This window comes from Bidens hawaiensis, unplaced genomic scaffold, assembly GCF_021521415.1.
Source record: "Bidens hawaiensis isolate Kalapana, Puna unplaced genomic scaffold, B.hawaiensis_p1.1 tig00026617_1, whole genome shotgun sequence".
Classification (NCBI taxonomy): Eukaryota; Viridiplantae; Streptophyta; class Magnoliopsida; order Asterales; family Asteraceae; genus Bidens; species Bidens hawaiensis.
The window spans coordinates 128,210-155,520 of record NW_027494281.1 but is presented as its reverse complement, the minus strand read 5'-3'; the positions used below and the strand labels follow the sequence as shown (position 1 = coordinate 155,520).

At 41.7% G+C, this 27,311-nt stretch overlaps 2 pseudogenes across 2 annotated transcripts; one reads left to right on the top strand and one right to left on the bottom strand.

The window, feature by feature from the left end:
• Positions 1 to 3,286: 3,286 nt before the first annotated feature.
• On the top strand, positions 3,287 to 5,243 carry LOC143573728 (uncharacterized; annotated as a pseudogene). The gene is made up of 2 exons (XR_013142482.1): positions 3,287 to 3,548; positions 4,752 to 5,243. The product of XR_013142482.1 is annotated as an uncharacterized LOC143573728 (transcript).
• A 2,556-nt stretch (positions 5,244 to 7,799) lies between these two features.
• LOC143573727 (protein NRT1/ PTR FAMILY 4.6-like) lies at positions 7,800 to 24,650 on the bottom strand (annotated as a pseudogene). The gene is made up of 6 exons (XR_013142481.1): positions 24,488 to 24,650; positions 24,294 to 24,399; positions 23,902 to 24,119; positions 23,307 to 23,441; positions 13,739 to 14,044; positions 7,800 to 8,826 (listed from the first exon to the last, which is right to left on the bottom strand). The product of XR_013142481.1 is annotated as a protein NRT1/ PTR FAMILY 4.6-like (transcript).
• Between the last annotated feature and the right edge of the window lie 2,661 nt (positions 24,651 to 27,311).

Genomic DNA, 27,311 nt, shown 5'->3' with positions numbered 1-27,311 from the left:
AGCTGGTCTAACTCTTTTGAAGGCCTAAAAAGAAACGGGAATGTGAGGTCTTTTTCGAATTTTATTGTTACAAAGTAAAAACAATTAATCACAAATATTTTTGTCTTTTCAAATAATTTAAGAGTCATTTTTTTATCATTTAGTATGTTTTTCTATTTTAGTCTAACTTTAGTTTAGACTGAAGGCCCTATCTAAGTGGGAGCGCCTAAAGCTTTACTCCCTAGACATGCACCTGACCAACGTTCCTTATTAATTCAAGTTGAAATTTTGAGACGCGGGTTAAAACATAATTAACAAGATTATCGTTTAAATAAGTTGAATTATAAACAACGCACAAAGATATGTGACTGAAAATCTATAAATAGTAAATGAATGTAGTAGATGAGTTATATTATTTTGTACTTAATAACAAACCATTTTAATTGATACGTTGTGCCCTTTTGCCAATTGTTTAATGAAGTATTGTATGCGACGACATGTAACTTGTAGGAATGCAGGAAAGATACTGTTAAGATATTCCACATATTCGAACAACACTAGTAGACAAAGTTATATTTTATATATTATTTTCCAGGTATGATCACGAACTTGGTAGACCTAACAAGTACCAAGTACCACCTTCTACAATGAGTAATATATACCATTTCAATCCAACTATTATAACTATAAAATATCAAATATGGTTACAGGAGGACGTCGATGTTCCAAAGGATGGGCGGACACCCAACTAGGCCCCATCGAGTATTTGTGAAGTTGTGGGTTCAAGTCCAATAAAATCAAATATAATAAAATTTTATCAAACATAAATATAGTTTATCAAATACTAGCTTTTATCTCATATATTACGGAGTTATTTTATATTGTTCGTTTTCAATATTTATATCTTTTTATGGATTTTAAGACAAAATTACAAATTTTGTCCTTTAAACAAATCCAATTTATGAATCGTGTCCCATTCTTAGTTTGTTTACAGGCTGTATACATTAAACATTTTTTCCTACATGTTATGTTATTTACGTTAAATGGATTAGAAAAACCCACTTAAATGACAACATGTGCATGGCATGTGATGGGTAAAATGGTCATTACACTTTTACTCTTATACTACCAATAAAACAAAAACAAAAACACTGAGTTACAGTGAGTCAACACTCATCTTCATCCCATCAAATTATCTTCTATCTCCCTCCAACCTTACCTGGTAACCACTCAGGCCAACCACCATACCACCACCACTCCGGCCACCATACCCCCACCCACCCCGTTGTAGAGAAACTTTCACAACGCCCAAACCCCCTAACCTAACCTAACCTTACCCTCATCCTTACCCCAGATATTCCCCAAATTGGCATCAAACATAGGGTTTGTAATCCAAAATGCAGGTTGAGAATTAACGAATGTTTCTGGAATTTGATCAATCCAACGACAAGGTACGCACAGGACCACATACTCCTGCTGCCACTCACCATTGCCAACGTCTTTCGACCGGACGGATGAATCTGACGTTTGTGGTGGCGAGAAAGACGAGGAGAATCAGATGTCGATCTTAGACGGATCTGGAGGATGGAAAAGTATCGATTGATTGGGGATGAATTTTGAGGTGAATCAAACGTTGGCGGGGTGTCATTAATTGGGTTTTTTTGGTGATGTTGTGGTGTTGCGACGGTGATGGAGTGGTGGTCCAATGTTGCGATGATGATGGTGATGGTGTGGTTATGGTGGTGGCGTAGAGAGAGAAAGAAGAGAGAAGTGACGAAGTTACATGTTAGAGAGAAAGAGAGAAAATTTATTGACGGTGAAGGGGGGGGGGGGTGTTATAAATTTGCAGGTATGGATGAAAAGACCAAAAAGCCCTCACATGCGACTCACGTGACGATATTTAACTGAGTTTTTCCAACCCAGTTAGTGTAAAGGACATAACGTGTAGGAAAAAAATGTTTAAAGGATGTCGCCTGTAAACAAACTAAAAAGGGACACGATCCATAAATTGGCTTTGTTTAAAGAACAAAATTTGTAATTATGTCGGATTTTAATTTTATTTATTATAGGAAAGTTACTAATATACTTAGGATTTGATAAGATAAGGTTTCACAAATAAATGATATGTTATAATACAGTTTAAAAGTTATTTGGGTTTGACGAGACCCATAATCCACTTATTTTTTTACTATAAAACTGTTTCTTAATAATTATAAATAATATTTTTTTTACTATACATAGCAAAATGAGTTTTCTAAAAAATAGTGTAGGTGATCGAAAGTTCAAAACGATACAAATGAAAGGAAAAGACAAAATCGCGATCAATGTCATAGTTTATTTTAAGTATTTTAGTTTTAGTTATCTTCTTTTCTTTTAATTAATGATAATAAAAATGTGTTTATATTTAGTTAATTATCATTTACTAATATGCTGTTTGGTAGCCTCTTAACAGTCATTAAGAGACTACCTCTTAATGGGCCATAACCTCTGAATGGTTAAGAGACAACCTCAAGTCTGAATGGTTACCATTCAGACTTGAGGTTGTCTCTGAATGGTTAAGAGACAACCTCAAGTCTGAATGGTTACCATTCAGACTTGAGGTTGTCTCTTAACCATTCAGAGGTTAGCTTATATCCTAAGCACATCGTTACACTATAAATACACCATTCATACCATTCAGACTTAAGGTTGTCTCTTAACCATTCAGAGGTTATGGCCCATTAAGAGGTAGCCTCTTAATGACTGTTAAGAGGCTACCAAACAGCCCCTAACTACATTTATATTCATGTACTGCTCAATGGCCTTCTTACAAAAGCAAACCGAATCCAACTGAACAATATGGTGTGTTTAAATATTATATTTTCTTGACACTCTAAAATAAACTTTATTGAAAACCGAGTTACAATTTATATTATACTTTTAGTATCGTTAGCTATACAATGTTAATACCGTACTGATACCGTGACAGACCAAACAGATTCCCACCGAACAACATCGTTGCCTGTATCGATATTATTAGAACCAGTATTTGTTTAACTACTGTTGAAAACATAATTATATTCAAAATAGAGTATTATATGAACACGATTCCAACCGAACAACATCGATACCGGTATCGCCATTATCAGCACTTACACCGGTATTTGTTTTAAGAACAAGCACCGATTTAACAAACTAAACCGATACCAACCAAACTGAAGCAGCTTCATGTCATGGAAATCCCACAGCTTGGTCGGTGTCTTCATGGCCATTAATATACAAGGGGTAAAGTAGTAATTTCAGCTTGGGTAATTGTAGGAGGTAGATAGGGCTATCAACATTTGATTGGCTAACAAATGATTGTTAACATTATGGGCCCACACACCGAACATCGTGAGGCCAATAGCAAACTAAGACCTTAGTGGAAGTTGTCTTCGAGAAAACTGAAAAAAATGGCGGTTGCAACCACTGCTACTGCTTTTCTCAAGACCGTTGACCATCGTATCTCACCAGTCAACTCTCCGCCAACCCGTCCACTGTTACCCACCAAAAAATCATCCAGGATATTAGCCATGGCTCCGAAAAAGAAGGTAATTTCAACTCAATTTCAGTTGCACTTTATTGTAATCGTTTTCCAGTAGTTGAATGTTAATTATTAAGTTTAAAAAAAATATATTTCAGTTTCAGTTACTGAAAGTAGGAATGAGATTCTTTTCGTGAATACTAGTACCGAAACCTACGATATTCGTTACCCACTTTTTCAAATTCGGTATTATCGGTATCTCCGTACCGGTATATGTTTTCTTTAGTACTGATTGAGTAAATGTAGAGTTTTAGTTGGATATTAGGTACCGGTTTCATATATTAAGTAATGGCGTTTGTACATGGTTTTTGGACATTTTGTATGTTTCGATTTTGGTATTATGGTTTCTTGATCACGAATGAATTTGATGAGTTTTAATTTCTTGATTACTATCGGTAGAGATTGAGAAATAAAAATACTAAGGCGGATTGCGTACCGAAATGCTGGTACGAAACAATGCATTCGGTGGTATTTGGTACACATTTTGTTTAAAATTTGGTATTAGAATTATGGTTCATAGTTGTGTTTTTTAGTTTGAAGTTATATGTTTTTCTAACGTTTGTTAATGTTCGGTTAGTTTGCGAGTTTATTTTGGGGGAACACTTTTGTTTAGTTTGTATGTTAGAAACATGGCCTTCCCGAGAATACAAAAAAGATAATGGGCCTGGGACATAGAAGACAAAAGGCTTATAATACAAACTCAAAAACTCTTATATAATTTAGACAAATATGATAATAATAATAATAGTAATAATAATAATAACAAAATAATAAGTTGTTTTTAGCAAACTGATCTGACTAAAATACTTAAACAAATCGTGATGCTCTTCTAGCATTTTTAAAAGCAAAGCCTTTGATCAACTATTTGTATTCTATGGTCTCTAACACATCATTCTCAAGTTGTGCCTTTCTTAACTAGTTTTCTATTTTCCTCTTTACGTTCTTGACTATCGGATAAGCATTTAGGCTTAGACGGCATAATATCTTAAAAATAAATTAAACTTAGCATAAAAATTGATTAATTGAAAATTTGATTAAACATTATTGACGATGACTGTTGCAATACTAATTTATAGAATCAAAGTATCGATTAAAGTCATTAAATATCAATAGTTTACTAACATGTTAAATTGTTAATGCTAAAACTAACATTATTAATTTTGCATACCTGGAATGGGACGGGTATAAAACTAGTTAAGTACGATTGCAGGTGAACAAGTATGACAGCAAATGGAAAAAGGAGTGGTTTGGGGCAGGGTTGTTCTTCGAAGGAAGCGAAGAAGTAGAAGTGGACGTATTCAAAAAGCTGGAGAAGCGTAAAGTATTGAGCAACGTCGAGAAGGCAGGGTTGTTATCGAAAGCTGAAGAGCTTGGGTTTACTCTATCTTCCATTGAGAAATTGGGGATTCTGTCAAAAGCTGAGGAGTTAGGGCTCCTCAGCTTGCTTGAATCTGCGGCTGGATATTCTCCGGCCGCTTAGCATCAGCTGCGCTGCCAGTTCTGGTGGCGGCAATACTAGCAGTTGTGTTTATACCGGATGATTCTACTGTCTTGGTGGCGGTGCAAGCAGTAGTATCGGGTACGCTTGTTGCCACGGCAGGTGGATTGTTTGTTGGTTCGATTGTGTTAGATGGATTACAGGAAGCGGATTAGATTGCATTGGATTGTGAATAATGTATGTTTGTTGTGATTTAAATTTGTTGTGATTATATATTTGCTGTGAGGTTAATATTATGTGGAGGAAATGGTTAGGAAAATTAATCAACTTAATTTCTTTACTACAACAACTTAGCAAATCATATAGTTGAACTCAGTGACTAAAGATAATCTGTCACAGATAGAATGGCTCTTGTACTCTTTAAACCCAAATCGATTTGAATGACTAAAATTCGATCAATGAAACCTTTGAAAAAAAACAGCCGGGAAACAGATAAGCATTTGTCAATGATCTGTTTACACTGTTTCACCTGTTTAAACCGAACAATAAGGCTTTGTCAATGATCGTTTAAGGTGTTGGCCATGCAAACGAGCCTAATGAACATGATCAAAGCATGCTCGTTTTCATTTGTTTAACTTTAATAAAAAAACAATCTAACACAAATAGTTACACGAACGCGGTTTTCTTGAAGAAAAGATGAATGTTTTTTAAATAATTGAAAATTATTTATGACAACTGTTCATGGGAATTACAACGGGTTGGGTTTGGGATGGGAGTATAGGTAATCCCAACCCTATACACGATTATAAAACATATCCCATACCAGGCCCAAAACCCATATGGTAACTATCTTGCAGGTAATGGGAATACATGTGGGGTTCAAGCATATAATTGTATACCGCGTATATTGATTTCATGTACCCACAAAATACTTTAATCTAAAAGTGATTGAACGACTCAAAAAGCTTTCCAGGACATCTGATTGCAACACAAAACCTACAATAGTTAGAGCTCCAGCTAGATGATAGAATGTTAAGAGAGTCCACAAATTGCTTGTGTTTGTTTGTCACAACATCCGTCATGTTACACCATTGCCCGTACATATTTAAAGAGCCAGAGTTCGTTTTAAGTTGGATTTCTTTCTATCTAAGATGTATAGGAATTTGCTCCACCATGCTCCGTATCACTCTATTGAACTTGATTTCCGATTTCCATTGATGTATAGGAATTTGCTCCACCATGCTCCGTATCACTCTATTGAACTTGATTTCCGATTTCCATTCATAGACCGTAAGTAGTTGATTGAAAAACGAAGTTCATCATTTAAAAAGGAGATGCTTTTGCTTAAATGTTAATGTACGTTTGATTGCTTTCCGTTGTTATATGTAACTTCTTGTAAGATCTGCATTCTTAACTCGTCCGCTCAATATTACGATCTAGGATATATATATACACACACACACACACACATAGAAATCAACTGAATTTGTTTTAGAAAAGTAATCATATTCTTATTGTATGCCAATTCAATCATTTATATGAGGAACTGTGGATTGATGATGACTCTTTAGACTCCTTTGAGTATTCACCACACTTTTTATCTGTCATTATATTCTAGGCATGAATCAATCAATTTAATGTAAGCTGTCTAAGATTCATTGCATGGTAGTTTAGTGGGATATGATATTGATGCTTATACTTTTTTGCTTTAATTGGGAATTTATTCTTCTTAGTTATCCAATTATTCTTTCCCTTTTTGGAAATAATTCAAATGCATCTTTGCAGATAATCACACTTTGAAAGATTATCATATGCTTCAAGTGCTTTCGCTTACCCTACCATTTCGGAACCACTTATTTTACTCGATTAGACATTATTATTTTATGTGAAGATAGTTTTCTGGATAAGTATGTGTCTATGTGAATGGATCTCACAACAGATTTATACTTGAAGGAATTGGACAAAGGCAAATGAGTATGAAAAGAATCCTTTATAAAACTGGCTCCAGATTCTTTCTGTTTGGAGTTTCATGGCTTAAGAGCAATGGACATGAACATCTTATAAGGTCGGATCATGTGACAAACGAACATCTGAAGGCCTAATTTCGAATCTCAAGTTTTTCCCCGACTTCTTTAACTTTTTATTATTCCGTTTTAGTTATAAAAATGCGCAAATCACTGAACACATTACTTTACATGTTTACTTAATTATGTAACTTCAGTTAGTAGTTATCAATTCTGAATTTCGAGATTTGACAATACCTATGAAAATTTAGAATTTTTTATGTAAAAGATGTTGGACATAATTTCGGACTCCAAGACAGAAATTGGTGAACTTGAGGACCAATATTGACAATTATGTCATAGTTTGTTACGTTTTTCTAATTACAACATGTTTCCTAATTTTTTTTGTTATTAGAACAGGTAATGTTTTGAGTAGCAAGCTAGGGTTAGTTTATATAAACCAAGTTATGGTTAGACATTATAAAACAACCTAGTTAAGGTTCATCTAGAGAACATGAGATACAACCGAGTTAGGGTTCATCAAGGGTCAAACCGAGTTAGAGTTTGAGAGTTATAATCAATTTTTTGAGTTATATTTTCTGATTAATATAAACGAAAGTTAGTCGTTCGTGTTTGTTTATCAATCGGGACTTGAAAAGAAAGTTCGATGAATTTGTTTAAATCTATAGTATTAACAACACCGTATCAATAATAAATCATGATAAATGTTTGCAACAATATTAATTGGCTTCACTCTAAGTATACAAAGGAACATACATGATCACTAATTGCAAAATAGAAAATACCTGAATAAGTTACATATCTCACTAACATACAAACACATACAATACAATTACTGCCTAAGAATATCAAACTTCTGTTGACTTGCAAAGCATTTGTGTATCATTTGAACCATTGGTGCTTTTTGGTCCATATTTATAGGATCTAGCCCACATCAAATAAGCAAGGAAGTTAAGACCACTAAGTACACACATTAGCCAGTAAAATCTTTCAAGATGATAATGATTTAAGTTACTTCCATAGAGCCATGGCGTGTGACGGAAAGTCCCAGTAACATGGTTCACTATAGACACAAGCACTGAGCTAAGATAGTAACCCATTGCTAATGAAGCCCAAGAAAGAGATGTAGCCAATGATCTCATGCTAAATGGCGCCTCGGTGAAAAAGAAGTCCATCATGCCAGCTAAGCTAAAAAGATCAGCTGATCCAAGAAACAAATATTGCAAAGAAACCCAAAGGAAAGTAATTGGAAGTGGTTCAGTAGAGTTCATTAGATTTTCCCGATGAGCGACTTGTTTTCGTTTGATTTCAACTAAAGCTGCAACCGTCATCGCCATGATGGATAGAAACAACCCGATTCCTATTCGTTGTAAATGGGTTATACCCATTTCTGTTTTGGTTATCTTTCTTGCAAATGGGATTATAACATGGTCATACATTGGTGCAAGTATCATGATGAAAATGACTGGGAATACAGGAAGAGAAGCTGGTGGGACACGTAACGAGCCGATTCTAGTGTTCATGGTTGCGGCTTGTTGGACAGAAAAGGTTGAGAGTTGAGCAAGGCAGCAGTTAAGCATTATGGTTGACATGAACACTGGGAAGATTTTGAGGACAACCTTAACCTCTTCCACTTGTTTAATATTGACCTTAAGAAAAGTAGACTCATTTGTAACTGCTCAGTCCAGGAAACCGAGTTCTTGTGATATGCTTTCGTCTGCTTTGCGGTTCTCTTCCTGGTTCGATGTGGATGATGAGTTTGTGCTAACTACAGCAGTTCTTGCCTTACTTGAAAATGTGTTCAAAATTGCTGCTGCAAGTACCTGGTGTAAACAAATTTGCACTTGAGTTTCTGTTAGCCGAGTTTAATAATCTATCTGTTATAGTTATTGTCATTTATGTTTGTAGGGGAAGGTTAGCGTACAAATGAAATTAACATGCTAAACATGAGAATCAAGTAGAGTAATTATATGTACAAGTAGAGTAATTATATGTACAAGTAGAGTAATTATCATAGAGTAATTATGTATTACTCTATTTGTATATATAATTACAAAAAAAACGCGTCTCCGTCAGAGAAATCAAGTTTCAGTTCGAAATGATAGAGTTCAATTTATACCTTACTTAAAAAAATGAAGATATATGTCCGCCCGAAAAAACCTTCAGACTGTATGGCCCTAACGATAGAAGTGGAGATACCAAAACGGAAATGTTTGGTGGATTCGGCGTCGAAACAGTAGCCAAAGAGAAGACGGCAACTCGAGACAGCAAAGGTGGTGGTGATGTTTAACAAGAAAGAGAAAGAAATAAAAGGAGCAACATAATCAACCAAATAATAAACACTTGTAGTACCAATGGTTGACGTGATGATTGGTGGTTTGCCGCCATCGTCCACCGTCGATGCTTCCCGCCATTTATCTCGTCCGTCGACGCAGCCGCCGTTGAATCCTATCCACATTTGTTGCCGTTAATCTCAGGTAATATTACAAAATCCAAATTATCTAATTCAGATTGTTGCATTCTTGTCGGGTAAACTTTTTGGACTTCAGGAGAGCAAGCATAATCCCGAAAAACTTCCTGCCACCACCTCCATTTCCCACCACCCTAACCCACCACCTCCATCTCCGCCTCACAGCTCCACCGTAACCCTCCCTTTCCGTCTCCGCTTCTCACCCACCACCGCCACTGCCGTTAACCCCCCCCCCCCCCCATCTCCACCTCACTGCTCCACCCTTATTTTGCCACCGTCATCACCCATTCTCGGTTTTTGCTTATTTGGTCTTCTAGCATTTCATTTTCTAGGCGATTTGTTTTGAATGACATTAGTTTGGAGGTTTCGCTAGTAATGCCCGCCAGGTGTTTGATTAAATGCCAACATCAAATTTTATTTTAATTTCCTTTGTTTCCAAAAACAAAAAAAGTTTTAATTTCTTAAGTGATTTATGAGGGCCTGTGGTGGAGAGCCCGGTCCTAGCTCGGGCACGGGGATTTGGCGTTGCCCCTTTAAAAAATTTCATGTTTGCAAAGATGGTATCCCGGGATACAAGGGGTACTCTAGGTTACTCATGCATTTTCAGTGGGATCACTTCAATGTAAAGGAAAGGAGAGATCAGTTAAAGGAGCGTCTTGCTTCGGACTTGGAACTCTACAATGACGTTGTCGAAACCTTGCGCTTTCTTAAGAACTGGTTATGCGGGGAGTGCATGGCCCTGCATGCCTTGAATAGGCCTTGTCTGCACGGAAAAGAAGTTGTTAAATGCACCCCACGTGCAGGAGGCGACTTTGATTTTATTGTGGGGATCCCTCAACCCCGCGATTCGCAGGTGGAACTTGGGAGTGGTCAGTCTGAGACGTTTGTGGTAGATGTCGCTCTCCTTGAGCGCGTCCTCGCCATTCCTATTGCCACTGTCAAGAGTATCCGCCCGCGTGTCGCATGGCTTTTGCCCAGGCTTTGTCAGGGGGGCTCCGTAAAGTGGTGGATGCCCCGAGGTCTATTGAGGTTTGGGTTAAACTTTTGTTGTTGCCTCGTTGCACGTTACGTGTTGTCAAACCGGCTACTAGGCAAGAACAAAGGTCCGGTAACAGGAAATCGCTTCAATGTAGCTCCATTATGCGGGCTTTGGCTGTTTGGAAAGATGGGGCAGATTTAGAAGAGTTGGTGCTACCGCTCCTTGAACTTCCAGTGATGTGGGATTGCCAACATAAAGAAGAGGGAAGGGGCAATATCAAGCAGTTCCTCCAGAAGGTAGCGGACGACCATTACACAGCGGCGATCAAAGTCCTGTGTTCATCCGGGGTCGCGCCTGCCGGGGGGATACTTTGAGAGCATTGATTGATAAACATCCTGTGGTGGACCCCCCGACCATGCCCTCCGTCGTGCCATCGGAACCAGCCTTGCAGGTGGACGGTGATTGTGTGTTGGAATGTATTAAAACCTTCCCGAAAGGTACATCTTGTGGGAGCGATGGTTTACGGGCCCAACATATTTTAGACGCTTTCTGTGGCCAGGGGTCTCTGACCGCCTCTGGGCTCTTAAAGGCCATCATTGATGTTGTCAACTTGTGGCTTGGGGGGCTTTGTCCAAAAGTTCTAGCGGAGTTCATTGCTTCGGCACCGTTGACCCCCCTGTTGAAGCCTGACAATGGAATTAGACCCATCGCAGTGGGGGCCATTTGGAGAAGATTGGTGTCGAAAGTCGCTATGCGTAAAATAGGGAAAAAAGTGGCTGCTTATCTAGGGGATTTCCAATTCGGGGTTGGGATCCCTAATGGGGCAGAAGCGGTATTGCATAGTGCTAACAGATTTTTGAGCGCGTTTCATTCTGACGGGTCCCTGGCTATGCTCACTGTTGATTTTTCTAACGCATTCAACGAGGTGGATCGGACGACCCTTCTCAGGGAAGTTAGCTGCATATGTCCATCCATCTTCCCATGGGTCCAGTTTTTATATGCCCGCCCCGCCCATTTATATGTGGGGGATACTCATATCGGGGCTTTTACTGGGGTGCAGCAAGGGGACCCCCTTGGCCCTCTTCTTTTTGCGTTGGTCCTTCATCCGCTCATCCTTGGGGTGCAGGGGACCTGTTCCTTGCCTTTCCATGCTTGGTATTTAGACGATGGCACTATTATTGGTAAGGCTGAGGAGGTCGCTAGAGTGTTGGGCATTTTTCGCTCAGAGGGGGCGTCTCTAGGGCTTAGGCTTAATATTCGAAAACAGAGGTTTTTTGGCCGTCATGTGATGATTCGAAGAAAGTGTCGGGTTTATTCCCTGGAGAGATTAGCAGGCCTGCGATGGGAGTTAAACTCTTGGGGGGAGCGGTTAGTCGGGATGTAGGGTTTATTCGGTCTTTGGCAACTAAAAGAGCTTTGAGGGCGGTTGAACTTATGAAACGCCTGCCGGACCTGAGGGACCCCCAAAGTGAGCTCCTTTTGTTACGCTCATGCATGGGGGGTGCTAAGTTAGTGTTTGGGCTCCGGACCTGTCAACCTGAACATGTCAAAGAGGCTGTGTCCATCTTTGATGCGGGCCTGCGGGGGGCAATTGAAGATATTGTTGTGTGTGGAGGACCGCATTTTGGGGACCTCTAGTGGAGGTTGGCTTCCTTCCCTATGCGTTGCGGAGGCTTAGGAATTTTCTCGGCTGAGGATGTCTCCGCATATGCATTTGTGGCTTCCAGGTCTCAGTCGTGGAAATTGCAGGACCACGTCCTGCGAAACGCTGGTGTTACGGGGGTAGATCCTGACTACTCTTTTGCACTTGGTAATATTGGAACAACTCTCCCGAACCTTGATATAGACGGTTTTACTGATAAGGAGACTGCCACCAAGAAACCTCAACAAACCTTGGCGAGTGCTCTTTATGGTAAACACGTACATGATTTGGAGGAGCGATTCGATATGACCCCGAGACAAAAGGCAGTTTTAGCTTGTCTCAAGGGGGCTCATGCCCAGGATTTTTTGACTGTTGTGCCCATTGAAGGTCTTGGGCAACGGATGTCGGCAGTTGAATACAAAGCCATCCTTAAATACCGGCTTATGATTCCCCTTTTCCCTCTAGATGAATTATGCCGTATTTGTAAAAAAGCTTGTTTGGATAGATTCGGTGAGCATGCCCTCCACTGTAAGGAATTGCCGGGATTCAAGTATCGTAATGACTGGGTTAGAGATGTGTTATGGGATGTGCTTAGACGTGCCGAGATCTCAGCCAAGAAAGAGGCACCTGTTAACTTTTTGACTGATCCGCGTGAGGGAAGATCTACCCTGCGTCCTGCGGATGTTCTTGTGTTTGGCTGGGCAGGGGGTAAGCATGCGTGTGTTGACCTCACTGGGGTGTCCCCGTTGGTGGGGCTGAGAGACAGTGGCTTCGTACCGGGACAGGCGGTTTTGAGAGCGGAGTCTAGGAAGGTTGCTAAGCATGAGACATCGTGTTTGGAGAATCAGCACGTGTTCATTCCATTTGTCTTCGACACTTTTGGATCCCTAGCTCCCGAGGCGGTTCGCTTCTTGGAGCGGGTGCAGAAGGTGGTCCACAGTGACTCGCAGAGCCCGAGGAACCAAGAATTTATATTTAGTAGAATAGGCTTTGCGATTCAAAAGGGGATAGCGGCGCAGCTTGTTGCTCGCTTACCTATTATCCCGATGTAGTTCGGTTTGTGTTATATATAAAAGGATCAATATTTTCTTGAATATATATATATATATATATATAATTACTCTACTTGATTCTCACGTTTAGCACGTTAAATTCATTTGTATTTGATCCAAACCCTATGTTTGTAAGGGATTACTGTTTTTATCGTCATCACTATTTCGTTAACTTTTCCATCGTAAGTTTTCATTTATTCAATAGCATTTCTTAGCGATATTCCATCTTTAGCTTAAAAACTAGGATATCTATTACGAGTATTATTCTTTTTGAATTTTTAACTTCTAGAGTCGGGGTTTCACTGGAAGCAACATCTCTATCTCTTAAGATAGAGGTATGGTTGTTATCGTATTCTCTTTATATATATAAAGAGATCTAGTTAATTTCAGTTATTCAATACACAAAAAATATTATTCACTAATTCTTTTAGTTTCTGTTATCAATTTAAGGTAACCGACTTTAAAAAGGTTTGATTTTAGGAGATGCATGTGATCTGATTATATAAATATAACCTGACCAGCTAACGTGTCGCGACGTTTTTGTGACACGACATGTGAAAAATAGTTGTACAAAAATATATGAAAATGGTACCTTACAAATGGTTGTAATAGGGCTTCCTGTAGGAAGTTTGATCCTATAGAAAGTGGAACCAAGTAGAAATATAGGGATAGAGATGAGAATAGCCATGGTGGAAACACCAAAGCCCCACTGCCATCCTTTATTATCCTCAATCCACACTCCAAATGTCACTGCAATAAGTGCACCACAAGCAAGGCAGAATACATAATAATTAAAAAAGGATGATCTTTGTTTTCTTCCTTGAGCTGTTTCTTCATCAAACTGTTCAGCTCCATGAGGTGGAAGGGAACCTTTTATTCCACCAACACCTAATGCCACCTGAAGAGGTAGGTCCCAGCAGAGCCCAATTGGACCCGCAAGACTCACCTTGAAGAGAGACGTCTGCGCAGAAACCAACTGGATCCGCAGGACCCACCATGCTCAGAGACGTGACGTCCTTACGCGCAGTACGCAAGCTGTTCCCGCATGAAATGCCTCCCAATGGTGAAGTACTCTGCCTGTTCCCGCAGCTGCAGATACAAGCCATCAGGGAAGGCCACCCGCGCAGCAAGGCTACACGCACAAGGCACTTAGCTCTCAATAACTCAGCAGTCACCTGAGGGGATGAGCAAAGCCGGGAACAATCCCGCACAAAGGCGGGAGGGGGAATACTCGCGCCCAAATAAGCCAGTCCGTACGATACGGGAAGATCTTTTGTACTGTACCTGACGAGGTATGGGCAAAAGATCTGACCAAAGATACGACAGCTCATTGACAACAGTATGGCGCGCAGCATGCTCTTGTACTGTATGTCACTATTAGCCGCTGCCTACTCACCAACTCCTGTCATACCACGTGCATAGCCGGCAGTTGGTGGAAAAGGAATAGTACACAGCAGGCCTGGTCACTGTCAGCCGCTGCCTACCCACCAACTACCAGCATGGCACGTGCGTAGGCCACAGTTGGTGGAACAGGAATACTATTCAGCCGGCAACACCTTCTTGGAAACCTACCTTCGGCTTTAAATACTCCAAATGGTATGATCATCTTATCATCATATACTATCTCGTATTACATATTATACCTGATATCTGCTCTAGCAATCTCTTAATATACATTTATATTCAAGAGCAATCTAGTCTGATTCTCACGCCGGAGGGTGGTCACAAGGAGGAACCCCCCCCCCCTTCTCAGTGACGAGCTCACGGTGTCTGTTTTGCAGGTTATCAGAAGAACCATCTTTGCCGGGTCTAACCCCTCGTGGGAAACATCTAACCCCCAGGTTATCCGTAATCTGCCCGGGGTCGATTAGTGTTTCTTCATTGGCGCCATCCGTGCATAAAAGCTAGAACTTCATTTCTTTTCAGTTTTTTCAAACTTCTGGAAAGATGGTTAAAGAAACCCCGGTAACCACAACCCCAGCTACTGGGGGGAATGCCGGCGACTACACAGTTTTTACGAACACTACCCCGGTTATCCAAGCCGGGGCAAGTGCAGTAAATTTTACGAATACTACCCCAGTTACCCAAGCTGGGTCAAGTGCAGTAAATAATCGCTCACTGGGATTCACCGATACCCGGTTAGAGAGAGAACGAACGAGGCTCCCTCGCCAAACACTCGATGAAATTAAAGCGTGGGCGGAAGCACGTCAAAAAGAATTCCAAGCTGAGTTGGATGAACGCTTACGTTTACTCCAACATGCTGATGAATTTGTATACTTTGACGATGATTCGGAGGAATCCGATAGTGACGCAAACCCTCGTCATAGGACGAAAGGGAAGCGTAAGGAAACGGACTCCGAACCGAGAAGGCGTTTTGAAGAAACCTTCAAACCAAAAAACACAGGTGGAAATCCACGTGACTTCTCGAAAGCATTTACACCAAATGCTGCAAAGGCGGGAACGTCCAAATTTGCAAAGGACATTGCGGAAGCAATCGTCCCGAAAAGTGCCAAACAGATGTCCAACATCGGCACTTACGATGGTATATCTGATCCAGACGATCATTTGAACAGGTTCATAGCGGGGGCAACCGTCAGTAGTTGGACGGAACCTACGTGGTGTTACATGTTTCAAATGACGCTTGTTGGGCCAGCTAGAGCGTGGTTCGATCGTCTACCGGTCCACCACATCTACGGTTGGGAAGACTTCCAGCAAAAATTTAGCCAACACTTCAGCCAACAAAGAAAGTATACCGAAGAGCAATGGACAATCCTCAAATGCATTCGAGAGGAAGATGAATCTTTGCCAGACTTCATCACTCGCTTCAACTCAAAGAAGCTAAGTTTGGGTAATATTAGCGAAGATCTTGTTCGCGCTGCTTTCATCCAGGGCGCGAACGACCCAGAGCTCATCCGCACCTTAACGGGTAAAGATGGCATGCCATCCACATGGGATGCCATCATGACAGCAGCTAAACGCTTTGCGGAAACGGAGAAGCAACTGGGTAGAGATCTCCCCCAGAGCACAAACCTCTACACCCAGAAAACAAGAGAAGACAACGTCCTTACCGCCCGATTAAACAAAAAGCGGAAGCTAGGCATTTGGCAGTCAAGGGTAAACTTTGACACCTCATCCGGCTTGCAACATCGGTTAGGCGGAAGGGATAACGTACAGTCGAACCAGAACTCCAGATGGACGCCACTCACCAAAAGCGTCACCGAGATATTCGCCACTGAGAAGCTCCCATGGCCAAAGGCTCCAATAATCCGACATCGTCACAATGCTGATCGGAGCAAATACTGTGACTTTCACAGGACAAAAGGCCACAACACTGAAGAATGCACAGACGTAAAGGACATGGTCGAAGCATTTGTCAGAGATGGGACGCTCGCGCACCTCGTGGCGCAATGAACGCCGAGTAGGCTGATGCGTGTAGAACCCCAGTTGGGGAAAACACGAATAAAATTACAGCTTCAATGTTGGAGACTACATACCGCGTAAACAACGAGATCCCGAACCAGGTGCATATCGGCTCGATGGCACTCCCATCCCAACAACATGGAAGGGAGCTCAATTACACAGTTTGCATGTAGATCAATTACAAATTTGTAAAGAAAAGGCCCAGAGCCACTTCTAATGGAAATGATTCTCCTTAGAACATCGACGCTGATGATTTTACATTTATACTTTAATGAACTTTCAACACTAATGCCGGTTTTCACCGCATACATAAGTGTGAAAGTCGTTGCGTGGGGAAGGCGGCAAAACCCGCATAAACCCAAAAAACGGCAAACCTTCACGCAGGTCAGTTAAAGGTAAAGTTCAGTCATCCCACTAAATGAAAGTGCCGGTCTATCCGCATGAATCATGAGAGGAAACTGAACACTAACCTATTAACAACCGCGCGTCGAACGGTTAATTTATTCAACACGGATATGCCGGTTTTCACCGCATAATTACGTGGAAAGTCGTTGCGTGGGGAAGGCGGCAAAACCCGCATAAACCCAAAAAACGGCAAACCTTCACGCAGGTCAGTTAAAGGTAAAGTTCAGTCATCCCACTAAATGAAAGTGCCGGTCTATCCGCATGAATCATGATAGAGGAAACTGAACACTAACCTATTAACAACCGCGCGTCGAACGGTTAATTTATTCAACACTGATATGCCGGTTTTCACCGCATAATTACGTGGAAAGTCGTTGCGTGGGGAAGGCGGCAAAACCCGCATAAACCCAAAAAACGGCAAACCTTCACGCAGGTCAGTCATAGGTAAACTTTGGTCATCCAACTAAATGAAAGTGCCGGTCCTAACCGCACAAATCATGAGAGGAAACCGAACCTATTGACAACCGCGCGTCGAACGGTTAACTTATTCAAAATACTTTAGAAAATTTCTAACAGAAGGATGAGGAAAACCTCCACGCAGGTCAGATGTAGGTAAAGTTTAGCCATCCTACTAAGTGCAAGTGACGGTCCTACCCGCACAATAACGAAAGAGGAAGCAAAACTTCAACCTATTATCTACCACGTTCAAAGGTTAACTTATCCTAAACACTTAGAAATTTCTAAAAAGATGAGGAAAACCTCCACGCAGGTCAGATATAGGTAAAGTTTAGCCATCCTACTAAGTGCAAGTGACGGTCCTACCCGCACAATCACGAAAGAGGAAGCAAAACTTCAACCTATTATCTACCACGTTCAAAGGTTAACTTATTCTAAACACTTGGAAAATTGCTAATTTAAACTTAAGTATGCAAGTCATATAACGTTTATAAAGCAAGTAATCCAGTGAAAATAGCGGTCTTACCCGCACAAAGATTTATATTTCATAATATTCATTACAAGAATGGCCGGGTAACTACCCGCCTACAAGAATATAAATCTATACAAGCTAAACCTATCCTAACAGTGGGAAGGGATCTTCAGGATCAAGCTTCAGGGCCACTTCTACATGGACCAGCACCATCAGTAGAGCGTGGCGGTTCAAGGAAAGCTTTAAGGATAGCTAGCCCATCATCAGCAGCAGCAGCTTCGTTCACCTTCTCCACCACCGGATGCGGGAAGGCGGCATACTGATTCACTGCTTGGTCGTATACAGCTTCAGTATCCACATCAAATAAAGGGAAGTTGGAAGGCGGGATGTCTTTCTCAACGAACCCTAGACCAAGCAGGAAGCCGGCCTTTTCCCCATCCTCATGAGAAGCGTTGAGGGCTGCGCTCATGGCATCGTCGTATGATGTGTCCGTGAAGACTCGATGCACAACCTACAAAAAAAAAATGTACAAGTATCAAAACCTTTTCTATTTACAAAGAAAAGCGTGAAGACATTATGAAGCTAAACATACCTGAGACAACGCTTCTCGAAGAAGCCATTCCTTGGCAACCAGAGCCTCCTGGAGGGCAGCTTGAGCTTCGTTACGGGCGCGTTCGGCTTCACTTTTGTTGAGGTTGGCAAGCAACACTTCTTTAGCTGCAGCCTCTTCGACGCCCTTTAGCTTCCGCTCAGTGTGGTCAAGCACCCCCCTCTGGTCCAAGATCTCTTGGAGCTTTTTGGCGTCTTCCATCGCCAAGGCATCATGAGCCTGCTGGAGAGCCTCTAATTTGGCTTTAAGCTCCTCATTCTCCACGCGTAGAGGCTCAGCAACAGCTTCAGCCTTGGTGGCCCTCTCGGTTGCGTTCCGTGCAGTTTCCTTAGCCAGCCGAAGCTGTTCGTTAACAGCTTGGGCAGCCTTGGAACGGGCCTCGAGCCGGGCCTGAACTTCAACCTCGAGGGCCTTGAAGGCCTTCTCCTTTTCCGCAGCCACTGCGGTAAGCCTCCTATTCTCCTCCCGGACAGCCCGCGCCTGAGCTACTTCTTGGAGGCGAGCTGCTTTTAACTTGTCGTTTTCACGACAAAGCAGCTCGACGCGCGGCTGTATCCGGGCCAGGAGAACCCGAAGCTCATTGGTTAGCCTACCCTCCTGGTAGCTAGCCATGGCTTCCCCCAACGCACCACTGGGAGCTGCGTGACGAGCCCACTCCACGCACTCCACAGGTGTGCGAAGGGTTGTTCCTCGGCGGATGTTCCATCGTGGAACATACACTTCATTGGAATCCGACACTGCAAAAAACAAAAAGCAGTTAGGAAAAGATGATATATAAAAAAAAAAAAGGCCAAAAGAACCCTACGCACCTGTAGGGTCAACAACAGGCCGATAGCCGCCAAACCCATCACCTGAACCCAAGGGAAATCCATCCAAGAGGTCAGGCAGATGGGAAGGAGGCAGAGGTTGGCGATAAGCCCCAAGCATACCTGAAGGATCGGCTGTAGCTGCCGACGTCGGAGGCATGGAGGCCGCCGCGGTAGAAACCAACGGAGGTGAACTCACCGGAGGTGAACTCACAACCGTGGTCGCCGCTGCGGAATGCGCAGAAAAAATAACCGCCGGCTCAGTGAAAGATGCGGTAAATATGGCACTGACAGCCGGCGGTGATGTCATCACAGCTGGAACAGTTGGCTCAACGGAGTGAGCAACTGAACCAGCGGAAGCAGGCGCAGGCGCAGCCGCCTGGGTCGTCGCCTCAGGTAGGCTGACCAAGCCTACCGTCATGGGTCCGGAGGTACTCCTCCCCGCTCCACCCTGGAATGCGTCAACATCCACGCCTGCACAAAGAAGATAAGTATTAATAATGGAAAGCTACGAAGTTAAAAAAGGAAGTTTGTACTTACGGGTTTTCTTGAGCCTAAAAGTGCGGACAGGCGGGGACGAACCCGATGGAGCCGGCCTCTTTATGCCGCTCACCGTCGTCCTGGGCTCTCCGGAGGTGACAGTCGCAGCCTCCGGAGCAGTGGTCCTATCACCACCCGGGTTCCCCGCCACCTCCTCGCTCTCGGTCTCTGAATCAGACCGAGGCACCGGATCGGCAGTGGAGGCCTTCGCCTTTCCCTTCCCGCCGGCAGCCTTCTTCTTCCGCACCAACGGAGGACCATCTGCGGATTCCTCATCAGAACACAAGATTAGAGGAATTCCAGCAGAGGTTTCAGCATTGAGGGGTCGAGGGTTGAATAACGCCTTACCTGGCCGCCTGGCGCTCAGGATCTCGTGGCCTGGCGGGTAGACCTCCACGAACCGATCCGCCGTCTGTTCTAGGATGGGCAACTCGTTCTCATCTAGAGCGCGAGTACCCATCCGAGCGGGACTGTCAGCCTCCCGCGGATACACGAGCGACTGCAAGTCGTTCTCCTCTGAAATAAAAGAAAAACAGTTAGAAGACAAACCTATACAAACAAAGTAAACAGAGCATACCGTAAGGAACAAAGTTCAAACCGTATTCGAGGACGATCGGGATCTTTTGCGCCTCCGCATCCTTCCACACCCGGCTCATCCCGAGCATCACCATCCCGGACTCCGCAAAGCGGTAAACCGGAGATTGGAATCGGGATATCTTCGAGAACCATTCCGCCTCCTGGTAGTTGGAGGCGTGAAGGCTGGGGAGTGCTTGCCCATTCTTGAACTTCATGGCAAGGGGGATGGCGCGAGCGGAGATAAAAAAGAACTCCCGCTTCCATGAGCGAAGACTGCGCTCGGTTGCGCAAATCTTCAAACCCTTGATCCGGGTTATCAGGGTATACCACCCCTGGATGCACCTCCAAGAGTAGAAGGTCATCAGGCGGTCGACGAAGGGCTCAATGCCCAGAATCCGGCACACCCACTCGAAGTGGCGAATCTTCGCGATCGCCATCGGGTGCACCTCGGTCAGGTGTACACCGTGCCTCTCTAGGACACGGTACACAAACTTTGTCAACGGGAACCTAAGATTCCCATAGACAAAGAATGCAGCATATACCCCGATCTTGCCTCTGGGGGCATCATACACCGTCTGATGGGGTTCAGGAAACTCAGGCGCGAGAGGCTCGAGCATGAACTTCCTGACGATGTACTGATATAGATCGACAGGCAGAGCACACTGGCACTCGCCAGCAGTACTCTTGTCATCGGCGTACACCCCAGCCTCCTGGGCTATAGCCTCAAGATCACGAGAAGACATCTTGCAGGTAGGAAAGAAGAGAACGATTTCAAGAGAATGCTCGACTGAAAAGGTGAGTATTCGCCGGAAATCGTTTTGAAGATGAAGAGAAGTGAAAGTGTGGATTACAAAGAACCCTCTCCCCCTTTATATACTAATCGCAATTAATGCGATGAATTTAATGCGGAAGAGAGAGAAATCGAAGGTGCAATGAAACTATGACACGTGGCAAAAAACAAGCTGGCAACAGCTGTTGAAAGGACGCGTACCATTAATTTCGCGGCCACGCGCCCGAAAAATCGCGCCCACGCGCCTGAAAAAGCGTCTGGAATGACCATGTACTGTCACGTCACCATAACTTCCTGCACGTCCTGACACAGTCAGAAGAAACCGTCGCACGACGTTTCAGCATTTTGGACTGTTCTTATCCTTTCACCAACTCTACAAATTTCAAAAAATTCAAAAAGATTCAAAAGTAAGCGGGAAAATACCCCTTACCTTGGCAACCAAGTAACTGTAAGACAGGTGCGGGTACAGTGTTAAGGCAAAACCCTTCACATACTTAGCACCTGCAGGGAATTGAAGCCAAGAATACCTCGGCAACCAAGTAACTATAAGACGGGTGCGGGTACAGTGTTAAGGCAAAACCCTTCACATACTTAGCACCCGCAGGGAATTGACGCCAGGAATACCTTGGAAGTAAAGTAACCGTAAGACGAGCGCGGGTACAGTGTTAAGGCAAAACCCTTCACATACCTAGCGCTCCGCAGGGAATTGAAACCAAGAAGGATCTTCTGGGCAATGCTTGCGGAAACGGGAATAACATCCCCGCATAGCGGGAACGTCGAGAACTACATTGTTTGAAGCTCCAGGATGGAATTGGTGGTTTTAACATAATTGATCACTATGTTCAAAACTACCAAAACCTCAGGGAGAATCCACACAAGTGGGACTCAACGCTCCTGACTTGCGAGGAGGTTACAGACCTACCCGCATCATACCCAAAGATCAAGCAGGAAAGTCGGGAATTTCTGCAAGTGACATAAGGACTTCCGCGGGAAGAATCCCCATGGAAAACCTTAAAACTAAACCCTTTTCAAAACCCTTTGCTTAAGTCCAAAAGTTCACCTCACTTTATTAAACATTCATGAGAAGAACATTGGACTGGGGGGACTTGAAGAGGTAGGTCCCAGCAGAGCCCAGTTGGACCCGCAAGACTCACCTTGAAGAGAGACGTCTGCGCAGAAACCAACTGGATCCGCAGGACCCACCATGCTCAGAGACGTGACGTCCTTACGCGCAGTACGCAAGCTGTTCCCGCAGGAAATGCCTCCCAATGTACTCTGCCTGTTCCCGCAGCTGCGGATACAAGCCATCAGGGAAGGCCACCCGCGCAGCAAGGCTACACGCACAAGGCACTTAGCTCTCAATAACTCAGCAGTCACCTGAGGGGATGAGCAAAGCCGGGAACAATCCCGCACAAAGGCGGGAGGGGGAATACTCGCGCCCAAATAAGCCAGTCCGTACGATACGGGAAGATCTTTTGTACTGTACCTGACGAGGTATGGGCAAAAGATCTGACCAAAGATACGACAGCTCATTGACAACAGTATGGCGAGCAGCATGCTCTTGTACTGTATGTCACTATTAGCCGCTGCCTACTCACCAACTCCTGTCATACCACGTGCATAGCCGGCAGTTGGTGGAAAAGGAATAGTACACAGCAGGCCTGGTCACTGTCAGCCGCTGCCTACCCACCAACTACCAGCATGGCACGTGCGTAGGCCACAGTTGGTGGAACAGGAATACTATTCAGCCGGCTACACCTTCTTGGAAACCTACCTTCGGCTATAAATACCCCAAATGGTATGATCATCTTATCATCATATAGTATCTCGTATTACATATTATACCTGATATCTGCTCTAGCAATCTCTTAATATACATTTATATTCAAGAGCAATCTAGTCTGATTCTCACGCCGGAGGGTGGTCACAAGGAGGAACCCCCCCCCTTCTCAGTGACGAGCTCACGGTGTCTGTTTTGCAGGTTATCAGAAGAACCATCTTTGCCGGGTCTAACCCCTCGTGGGAAACATCTAACTCCCAGGTTATCCGTAATCTGCCCGGGGTCGATTAGTGTTTCTTCACCACCAGATATAATCCGATGAACAAAACCGCTTCTTTACCGCCTCCAACTTGTTGGCACTTATCATTCCTGTTGCTTGATAAACAGCTTTCGGGGTTCAATGATCGCGTGTGGGCTTGCAGTGTGAGTATTACAAGACCCTGCAGTGACAAAAAGTCTTAATCTATTAATTCAACATAGATGCATTTTTATTTCTTTTGACTTTTAGTTTTCTTCTATTTTGTTTTTTTTTATATATGTGATTTTGTTTTCTTAGGCCACAATGCATGGACAAGTAGATTTTGAGACAATAACTCAATAAGTGCTTAGGCCATAAATCTTGTTGACTTAATATTTCTATTTCTTGGACCACACATGTGCGACGGCCATATCCGAAAACAAAACATTTAAACAAAACCGATCGATTTTGTTAGATTTTAATTTATCATGCTCAGCCATGATCTTAAGATGTAGTATTCCCACTTCTTGGTTGCCTTTTATCCAGGGAACTGAATATATATGTCTATACACACATATATATATATATATATATATATATATATATATATATATATATATATAGATATATATACACATACGCGGTTAAAAGTTCTTACGTACCGTGAGTTCAATTGTAGCACTTATGAGATAAATGCAATAGGTGGTGAAGAAAGCATCAGCTAAGAAGCCACCAAGGAGAGCAAGGAGGAAAGCTGTGCCCATGAAATTGCTAACAATGTTTGAGCATCTTGATGGAGAAAAGTGCATGAATTTCGATAAATAGAGCACTAGGTTGCTCGCATTCGCCAAATATGCCAAATTCTCCAACACCTCCACAACTATATATATGTTTCACACAATTAAAAGAATAAATTAGTTAAATATATATATGCATAATCCTAATCATAACCTCGTTAACGTCACCTGATCCAGTTGGTTAGCATGGTATTGATAAATAGGTCCGTTAATACTAAAATTAATTAAGATGACTCTTTTAACGATAACCTGCTTACCTAAAACAAAAGATGCAGCACGTATGCCACCGTGTTGGCCTTCCATAGCTGGTTTGTTTCTCCAACTGGCATACCTGCTGGATTTGCTTATTTGGCATTCTTCATCCTACATTAAAACCATCACAAATCAAAATATTATCATGAGAGCTAGAATGTGGTAGTAATGAAAAGGCAAAAAGAATAATTAGTCATACCATAATATTAATGTTCTGCAAACAAGATGATCTTTACCTGCAAAAGAATATATATTATGCTACAATCTTTATTTGTGGTTAGAGAATGATGATGCATGGCATATTATATATATAGGGGCCAGTGTCGAACCCACCTGGAATGGTCTAGACATTTTGAAAGTGATGGCATCCTCTAATGCTTTCAACCGAACATACCACTAATCTCTTCATAAGTATTGTTTTTACAAAAAGAAAACTTGGTCTGATCCTTTAAGTTGGTTTGGTGGTTTCTAAAATGAATTTTAAAATTGAGGCTTTTTACAATAAAAAAATAAGTATGTAAAATTAATTAGTTAAAAAAACGACTGTGGACTGTGATTTTCATAATGACCTTTATTATGTGAAGTTCATATAAAGATGTATTTTATAGCCACACTAATTAGTTTAACCTATGGATTTTTACTAACACATAATGTATATTGTATTCACAAGTGCTTCTGTTGACTTAGTGTTTCCTTGGCGTATATAGGTTGACTAGTTTTAATCTCCTGTATTACGGGGTTGTTTTATATTATTTGTTTATAATATTTATTTATTTTTTAAACTTTTATTTTTTTATTGTATGAAAGTTAATAATATATTTATATTTTGATGATAAATTGTTTCATAAATAAATGAGATATTATAACATGGTTTAAAAACTATATGGGTTTGATGAGACCCAAGACCCATTTATTTTTTTACTATAAAATTGGTTTTTACATTATAAATAATATATATATATATATATATATTGAATAAATCATATATTAATTTTAAGTATATCCCTACTTTATAGGATTTTTATATCAAATATTTGGTGAGCTTGATTTTTAATTTAATGAGATGGTATAACCCGTTTAAGAAATATATGGGTTTGATAAGACCCATACCCGTGAATTCGGGTCAAATGCATGATAAACATTTACTTAAAAATCAATCAAATCTATTGACTACAAAAAAGGGGGAGCGACCACATCGCTACACGTAAGATTTTTATGGTTTCGTTTATATATATTATAGATAGGGGAGCATATAGCTAGTTACTCACAAGGGCGTTCGTGTTTCTTTTCTAGTTTCTTTGTTATTTACTCGTTTAGTTGTCACCTACAGTTTTCACACCACCTTTATATGTGACACATGTTGTGGTAGTTTGTGGGCATTTTATGTTGTGGTAGTTTGTAGGCATTTTATGTTGTGGATACTCTAAAAATAGACCTACAAAAGTGGCACGTAAGCTTATGCGCTTATGCCCATGATACATGAGACGACTTTGCCTATCTCACACTCAAAAAACGCTATGTTATCTCTCTCCTCCCCCTCTCAAACCCCTTTTGTATATTCTTGCACAAGAACGTACATCTTCTCTCGCTCTTTTCACATTATTCTTTTATCTCTTCTAAAACTGTAAAAAAACAGCCTATCATCATATATGCATTTACATAAGAAAAAAATAGGTGTCTCGTATTGAAAACGTATTAAATATATATAGTCATTCATGTTATAAGTTGATATAATTTGATGGTACTAAATAGTAAATACCGTCATATCGTTGATAAGTTGATACTTTAAAATCAGTTAAAATATTTGTGAGCACAAAACGTTTGTCATGCTCTAAAGTATGTGATTAAAATTTCCTTTTTGTCACTAACCATAATGTTTCAAGCCTATTATATTGAAAAAAATGAAATAAAACAAATAGATGAATATTCTCACCACCACTAGCTAGAACCATGTCATGTAATCTCCATCGATCCTGATTGTTCACACTTGTACCCCTTTCCTTACACCGTCATAATTACGCCGATCTCCTTGCCGTGAGGGGAATTTGTGGGCCATTGATATCGATGCTTAATGGGATGTTACCATATTACATCAAATCATGGTGTGCGTTTTCTTCGTTACCAAACAATTCATGGAACTATGCCAAACATGACTATGAAACCGTCCAAACAGGGAGGACGGGAGAGGCTCGATCATATTGTGGTCGATCGATCTATCTCTATCTTGTGAATAATCTTATTATCAACTCGTGTTAGTTCAGCAGAATGTACACCGAACCAGAATCGACTTACTGATGTTACGTCTTCTAAATAATGACAAATTTCCAGTGATCATCATAGGCGGATTTACTTGCATGGCAGGGGGTAATGACCCCCACTCAACTTGTTAATTACTTTGTAAATTTCATATAATAATTGATCCTAATTCAATATGCTCCCATTCAATGTCTTTCACACGTCTGGAGTCTTTTATATTCTTTCCCTCCAAAAGATAATGTGATAAAAGAAGACCGGTACTAAAGGTTGTCTTACTAGTTACTACGAATCTAGTTTTTGTTTATTTAGATAATCTTCATTATTGGTCATGACTTTCTAGAAGAAAGATAGGTACTAAAGAGCGTGTTTCAGCCCCACTTTGTTTATTAAATATATGGTAATGAGTTCGACTACAGTGTAAAAACCGATCCATTTTACCGATTACGTTTTACTCCCACTGAACATAATTTCTGGATCCGCTACCGGTGATCATATGTGTATCTTTGAATACTAATTACAACTTTTACAAGTAAATTGGTAAATTTCTTTATCAATGTCCTTGTCACCAGAAAATTCTAGTGTTGGTGTTACTGTTGTACCTTCCAAACGTTTTTTGGACCAGTAGTTTCCTGTTCCTAGCCAACCCATGGGTTTGGTCCATGGACCACTTGCAGTACAACATTAATTATGAAGGGTCATTAGCTAGATAAAAGGTATTTATTGATTTTTTTCACATAATATAACTATCATACCATATCATTACATAT